Here is an 8348-nt window from a genome sequence, read left to right as displayed (position 1 = left end):
ATTTTTTTTTAAATGAAACCCAGAAATGTTTCATTTTTCTTTTTTGCCAAACGAATTTTCAAATCACTGGAATAGTTTTGCATAATGGTTGCATCTAGCCATGTGCAAGCTGGTACATCAAGGAATGCACTGAAAAAAAATTTTATTTTCCAAAAAATGAAAAATAATTATGACAAATTCAATACTGCAATGATTTAGAAGTTCTCTAATAGCACAACATGACCAACACTGTACTTAATTCATAGGAACTTTTATTTCTGAATGTCTTTAGAAAAGTTGAAACTACCTTTAATATTAACATGATTTTTATGTGTTTGTCAAATCCCTCTCTCTTCCTCTCTCTCTCTCTCTCTCTCTCTCTCTCTCTCCCTCTCTCTCTCTGGGGGGGGCATGCATGTTATGTGTGAGGGAAATGAGAGATGAAAGTGCTCTCAAGTATTTAATGAAATCATATTCAAAAGGTACCAGTATGCATGCATTATTGGGAGAACTAATAATTCTAAATTATTTCTAAGTATTTCTAATATTTCTAAAGTAAATAACAACAAATCTGATGCACAGTCCTCTGTCAATTAATGCTACTTTGTATCATTGCATTTTCATTTTTATTAAGACCCCAAACTCTACAATTCATTTTGAGAAGTATTCCAACAATTAAGTCTTTTCCCATGCATGATCAAATTCTTATATGCAATTCTAATCTTGTAAAGAATCAAAACATTAAAAAAAGAAAAAGAATGGAGACATCTGGTAACTAAGGAAGATCCAATTCTCCAGTTGTCAGGACCCATTATCTTTTTTCTTAGAAGCCCTTATTTCATAAGTCAGCTTTCAGCAGAGAACAGTGTAGCTTTTGAGTTAAGTGACATGCTCAATGTAGGAAGGCAACATCCTGTTTAAAATATATTAAGAGACTTGAGTTTTCCCTTAATGCAGCCTGTCGAATACTGCAGCTGGTTACACCTCCTTCCTAAATCACAAAAGTTGAGAGGAACTCAGTGACACCACTGCAGCCTCCTCAAAGATCCTGAGATAGGCAGAAAGTATTGCAGGCTCTGATCCTCCTTAGTGATGTCCTGCTTCTTGGGATTCAGTCCAGAAAGCCTTTCAGAAGAAGAGATTTGCTCTGTGTAAGACATGGGAATACTTACTGAACACCACGCATTAAGTATAGCTTTGTGTTTTTTAATTTTATAATCTACTTTTTTGTGGTGCTGGGAATTGAACCTAGGGCCTCATGTATGCTAGGCAAGCTCTCCACTACTGAGTTATATTTCCAGCCCAATATAGTATACTATTTTTGATACGCTTTTCCTAATGACACTCATCCAATGCAAAACTTATAGTACTTTTTAAATCAAAGGAATGATTTTTAAGGGAATTAAGTAACTCTTCAGTCTTATAGATATTTTTTCATATCAGTGTGATAGCTTCTAAATATACAACTTCCAGATGATAAAAGTGTCCTTTCCTATATTGAATAGGACACTAATTAGTCTACTCTCAGTCTTCAAAGAAACAAAGCCATTGTGTATATGTGAGGATGTGTGCGTGTGTGTTTGTGTGTGTGTGTGTGTGTGTGTGTGTGTGTGTGTGTGTGTATTCTCTAGCGACATGCATTTAGCTTTAAAAACAGAAAAGACACAATTTCTCATTATGGTCACACAATCGCATTCCCAACATATAAGCTACTGGTACATATCAACAAGCTATCTGTATTCCAGGCTGTAAAGATGATCATCCTAGTTAATAACAACAAAGTGGAATATTTGCATGTTTTCTAGAGTGAAAGTGGTAGTGTTTGTCCTTTGGTTATCCCACAAGACCAAGCTGGTGAAAGCACACAATTTCTCATTATGGTCACACAATCGCATTCCCAACATATAAGCTACTGGTACATATCAACAAGCTATCTGTATTCCAGGCTGTAAAGATGATCATCCTAGTTAATAACAACAAAGTGGAATATTTGCATGTTTTCTAGAGTGAAAGTGGTAGTGTTTGTCCTTTGGTTATCCCACAAGACCAAGCTGGTGAAAGCAATGGCCAGAACGCCTGGTGACAGCCTGAGCATCTGTGAACTATGCCCCTAACGTATAGTTTAAAGCGCATAATTGTTGGCTTCAGGCATCACTTCAAATAAATTTCCCAAATGGTGATCAAAAGTCAGTGTGCTTGAAAGGTGGGGAAAGTGTCAGTGGGCAGTGGGTCAGCCATGGCCACCGCTGCCTTATTCTTTTGTCTGTATACATTTATAATTATATTGCAAGGGTTTTTGATAAAACATCATCTGTGGGAATTCAGTTTTCTCCTTCTGTGTTGATGGGGACTGGGCTGATATGAACATGTGTCAAGAAAAAAAAATGAAGTAAAACAAATAAATGTTCTTCCATCTATGATAGAAATGATATTGAATACTTACATGCTCCAATTGAAGAAAAAGGGGCATTAATAATTTTTTACTTGCTGATTTGTAATTGGAACAAAATTTATTGCCCGGATGAATATTACTTGTGGCAAAGCAAAACACAATAATCACACTCTGTTGTCTACAATGTCAGTATGCATTGTTTAGTATCACTGGGAAATTTTCAAACCCTATTTCCAAGTTTGTTAAACTTGTATGCCTGGTTTATAAATATCCTTAACCCTTAAGGTTGCTTCTAACTCCTTTCAGGAATCAATATGCTAAAGGTGTTTGGGAGACTAAGGTCATGAACTCCCCAGGAAGCTTCTGAAGGATGTGAGAGGATAAATTGCTTCCTGTTCCTGCTGGCTCCAAAGTACTCCTGTGTTTCAGCTCTGGAAGTGCATATGGAAACAATTGCTCTTGGACAATTTCCCCTCCTCTCCACACAGGCTGTGGCCTCTTCATGAGGCATCATAAGGCAAGCTGCTTAGCATAAAGGTCAGGGACCAGCTCAGCGGGCCCCCAGAATGCACAATGCCTAGTACTTGCTATTCAAAGAAAAAAGGAATGCACACAGCATTTTTGAGCTCCATTAGTTTAATATATCATCTTATCCAACAGTTAATTTTTTTCAAGCAAAAAGTAAGATGGATAATACTCACTGAAAGTGAAACTGCTAGTTAAGTTATGAAAATAACAGGATTAGGACCTGACAGTATTCATTCCAGCTCTGGGAGACTTGTTCTCCCTCTCTTGACATCTACTTCAGCAATGGGTTTGCAATCTACAGCGAACATAGGTCTTCGAATATAGACCATGATTCATGAAATATTTCCAGTCAGTCCATCATACCAGGGTCCTTTGTGAAAGAAGGCGGGCATTTGACTTTTGGTAGTGATATTTCAAATGACATTACTTTAAAAAAAGAAACATGAACAGTAGAATAGACATGAATTTTTATCCCATTTGCTCTTATTTCGTAGGTATTCAAAAAGAGTACAGATTTAAAGATTTTAAAGATGATAGTACTCTCACTAAACTCACAGGGAAGTTAGAAGACTCACAAAGATCACAGAACTAGGAGGCCCTTTTGGGGAGTTATCTAAGCAGTATACAGTTGCTGAGGAGTGGGCAGAAGATTGTTCTGTGCTACAGCTGCTTACAGGTTGTACACAGAGCTCTAGTCTTAGAGCACTCATGAGACATCACTCACATGGTGGTGTGCTTTCCAGGGATGTAGCTACCTCAGTCACCCATGCCTCTAAAAGCTCATTTGTTCACTAAGATAGATGGCACTAGGATAGTTTCTTTGGTCTATCATTGTCCTGTCTATCTGGGGTGAATAAAAAAATCCTTCCAAGGAAAGTATATCACAGTTGTTTTCCAATCAGGGACTTGACAAAACCAAAGTTTTGAAGTAACTGTTGTAAGGTTCCTGTTATTGGAAAGAAGACATGCAACTGAGGATGATCAATCCACTGAGTTAACCTTGGCATGACCATCCTTCCCTGTGTGGTATGGAATGGTCTCTCTCCCTGCTATGCTGGTAGTTGTGTGACTGCTGCTATCGATGATGAAGATGCACATCTGAAGTGCGTGGTATGATACTCGAGCATCCTTAGGGGAAATCCCAAGGTAGGTGTCTTCCTCTATGTTGTTTAGGGTAGCATTCTACCATGATGACTAGCATCTGTCATAGACATATGGGAATGCCTTCAAGGTGTCTGATGGACTAGAGAATATATTGCAATCCCTGAAAGAAGCACTATGATATAAGTGTGCAGACTATGGTAGAAGGTGGAACCTGCTGTGAGTGGTAAGTCAAGCAACTGAAGTCAAGCAATCTGCCCAGAAGTAACTTGTGACTATAGGGGAGGAACTACAAAAGAAGAGGCATGATGACCTTATCTTCCATTCTACTCCTTAATTTGGCAGGCAAAAGGGAGGATGAAGTAGATTTTCTGGACTACCATGTCATATAGATGGCAGAGTATAAGGAAAAGAGTACATATTAGATCCATGCAAGCAGTCCTTCCTGAGATCCCAAAACTTGAACTCTGTATTAGTTACTTTCCTGTTACTGTGATAAAACATCATGACCAAGTGTTTATTTGGGCTTATGGTTCCAGAAAGATGAGAATCCATCATAACAGGTATGTATGACAGTAGAGGCAGCAGGAGTAGATGATAACATGTCTTCAACTTCATGACATAAAGTAACTTGGGGAGGAAAGAGTTTACTTGATTTTCTCTTCCAGGTCACAGTCCATCTTGGAGGGAAGTCAGGGCAGCAACTCAAGCAAGAACTGAAGAGGAAACCATGGAAGAATACCACTTACTATCTTGCTGTCTGGATCATGCCCAGCTATCTTTCTTATACAACCCAGGCCCACCTGCCGAGGGATAGTGCCACCCACAGGAAACAGGACCCTTCCACAGCACTTATCAGTCAAGAACATATCTCACAGACGTGGCCACAGCCCCATCTGATTGAAGAAGTTCCCTATTCTAGGGTAACTCTTGGTTGTTTCAACTTGACAAAAAAAAAACAACCAAATGAATAAAAAAATCAAAACAAACCACAAAGGAACTGATCCTTATGAGCATTTAGGAACACTTGTTTATTGCTGGCTTAGGTCTCCATAAGTACTGAGAGTTAGTAGAAAAAGGACAGGCAACAATGAGTGTTCTGGACATGAGAGAGACAATATTTTATGCTCATTTTACCATGTCAGGTAGGACTGTGTTTACATGAGAGTTAAGACAAAAGTTAATTCAGCAGTGATTTTGGGGCTGCTATTGTTTAGTGTCTTTGATGATCCCCATAGTGGACAAGATCTCTGTGAGATAGGAGAGGCTCCGATGGCTCTAAATGATTTTGATCGGGGTATATATTCACTTTGTAAGTGCTAAAGCATTCAGAAGAGAGTGAAAAAAGAAAAGAGGAAAATAGAGACTGCTTGGGTCACTCCAAAGCAAAGGTAGAGTTCCAAGGGGGAAAAATTACCAGAAAAACAAATGTGCTAATGGACCTTGGGAAGGCTTTGAAGTCTGAACAACCATTCACTGAAGGCATGGACAAGAGAGAAATAACCACTGTCTATACTGCTATGAAAGACAAGAGTTTGTGGAGTGAAAGTCTACCTAGCTGTTCCCCTAACAAGTAGACCAAGTTTGCCCGCAGGTGAGGACCATTTTGAGTTTCTTACTGTGTACATTATGCTTAGGCTTTGGTGGAGGTTATATGCCTGTCAAATCTCTTTACATATGTGTTTATTCCACAGATTACTCTATTATAGATGGAGGAATAAAGATCACTAAAACAAGAATCACGAAACTTCCAGGATTCACAAGGACTGTCCTTGAGGTTATTCAAGCTATTCACACTTGCTGGGAGTTGGGTATGCTTCAATGGTTTAAGTCCCTTCAAACTTGCACAGAGAATAATGTCGCTTTTGTGAGTTATCACCCTCAGCGGGATGAGCTTTCCAGTGATTCAGTGGTCCAAGTCACCCTTGCTCCTGTAAGTAATTCTAATACTCATTAGTACATAAAGCTAGATTTGGTTAGAATTGTTTCTTTGATCTCTTGGTGCCCTCCCAAGGAAAGGTAGTACAACTGATTCCAATTCTGGCAAACTTACCTTGCTTTAATGAAAAGTAAATGTCTTTTATCAAGCCATTCCTTTTCATACTTTACAGCCTGGCTGTATATGAAATTGACTTAGCATGGTACATTGGAGTAAACAGGTCAGCATCCATACAGAAACAGACAAGTTACAAGGGGACTTTAGATTCCTCATGTAGCCTTTATCACCACAAGGGAGCTGAAGATTAGCAACTCACTACCTGTCATGGCTCACAGCACTTTCAGCTAGCAGAGGAGTTCAGGTTTCAGATATACTTTATAGCTAGCTTTCAAACTCGTCTTAGTTGAAATATTCTCCAAGTGCAGACTTAAGACAAAGTAGAGTCTTTCTTCTCATTAAAGCCAAGTATCTAGCTTATCAAATAATTTCCTCTTTTTTTTTTTTTTTAAAGATACTCGGATGGTTCAGCTCAGGCAGGGGAATGACTTGGTCTTCTGAAATACATCTGAAAAAGTCAGAATCAAAAGGGATAAAATATCTTATCTCTATACTCAAACCAAGCTTTTAAACTTTTAACCTTGCCATATCATAATAAACCAACACGCTTAGAAGCCATACCTTTGTAGTAAAATCCATAAGGTAGGTACACATCTAGGTTCCTATTTAAACAGCTGGATCCAGTTCATAATATGGAAATCACATCAAACTAATACAAGAAAAAAAAAGAAAAAATAAAAAGCTAAAAATAGATCCAGTAACCAAAATCTCTGAAATGCAAGGAAACCACAGACTGCCTCTGTGATCCTCTTTAATACGCCAGGGGGCCTTTGTGATGCTCCACAGCAGAGGGTCCTCACAAAGGACAGAGACAGTGTTGTCCTTACAAGCAGTGATTGTTAGAGGGTTTGCAGGGTCTCTGCTCCAAGTAAGAAAACATTTCTGAGTCTATCTCATTCATAATTAAATAAGTTTTCTGGCAGCAGACTACCAAATTCACAGGATTTATATTGACTCCTGTTTGGGAATAAATTGTAGACTTGGATATCTTTGAATTGCATTATCACAAGGGTTGCTGAAACATAAATTTCTTGGAAACTAAGTATTTCAGGAAAAAAACGAGGCAGATATCTAGGGTTTTTCAACCATAATAATTTAAATTTGTTGAAAATATATTAATATAAATATGTATGCATATAAATGCACATTAAATATACATATATTAGGCATATATTTGAACATATTTATAAGTATGTAATAGACTTCACTGGATATTAAATGTAATATGTATTAATATGCAATCACTTATTCATTTACTTATTTAGTAAAATTATTTAATTTGGGTCAACATCACAAAAACACAGATTTGTCACTAGTTAAGTCTTAGGGTTTAGATATGGGCAGCAAGTTTTGTTTTGTCTCTTTGTTTTTTGTTTTTGTTGTTAATACTTTTTGTAGATCAATGAGTAAAAATACTTGCAAAGTCTGAAACTTTAAATAGATACTTTCTTGGTTTTAGTGATTCAGGGTATCTGTTGTCTGCCTCATTCTGAAGTGATCCAGCTGCAGTGGCAGCAGGACACACACAGTGGCAGACCTTGAAGCCAGCAAACCTGTTACAGCTGCTATGAACACACAGCTTCATCACTTTTTGTAATCTGGCCATTTCAGTTATTGCCATTATATATTGACTGATTTCTAGACTAGGTCACAAGACTGGCGCTCTGTGGTGCTGGGTAATAAAGATTTTGGCCTCAGGAGTAGGTCTGATACATGGGCCACTGTGCTCAGGATGTTCTAGTCTCCCTGCTCAGTTCAAGAAAGCAACCACTGGCCTGAAGAGATGGGTCAGGGGTTAATAGCACTGGCTGCTCTTGCAGTGGACCCAAGTTTGGTTCCCAGCATCCACATGGTGGCTAACAACCACCCATAACTCCAGTTCCAGAGGCTCCAACACTCTCTTCTGACCTCTGTGATCATTGCATGACATGGGTGCACTTACATACATGTAGACAATGCACTCATAAAATAAAAATGATAAATAAAATAGTTTTTTTTTTTAAAGAAAGCAACCACAGGTAATGGGCTAATCTCAGTTGAGAAATATGAAGAGCTTGAGTTGTAAGAGCAGAAATAGTTCCAGTCCTATTGGAATTCAGAAAATCAATTCAAATATTTTTACAGTTTTGTTACTAGGAAATAAGGCTCATTTTAAATTCCATTGGGAAAAATGGAAGATCAAAATAAATGGTATTTAGAAATAATGTGGCATACATAAAGTTCAAAGCATCAAAGTCCACAGCAGTTGATAGCTGCTCAAGTACATGTTGGAATTGGACACTCTCAGGAGAT

Source organism: Nannospalax galili, unplaced genomic scaffold, assembly GCF_000622305.1.
Source record: "Nannospalax galili isolate Female #2095 unplaced genomic scaffold, S.galili_v1.0 scaffold552, whole genome shotgun sequence".
Classification (NCBI taxonomy): Eukaryota; Metazoa; Chordata; class Mammalia; order Rodentia; family Spalacidae; genus Nannospalax; species Nannospalax galili.
Note: the sequence above shows the minus strand (reverse complement) of the source record.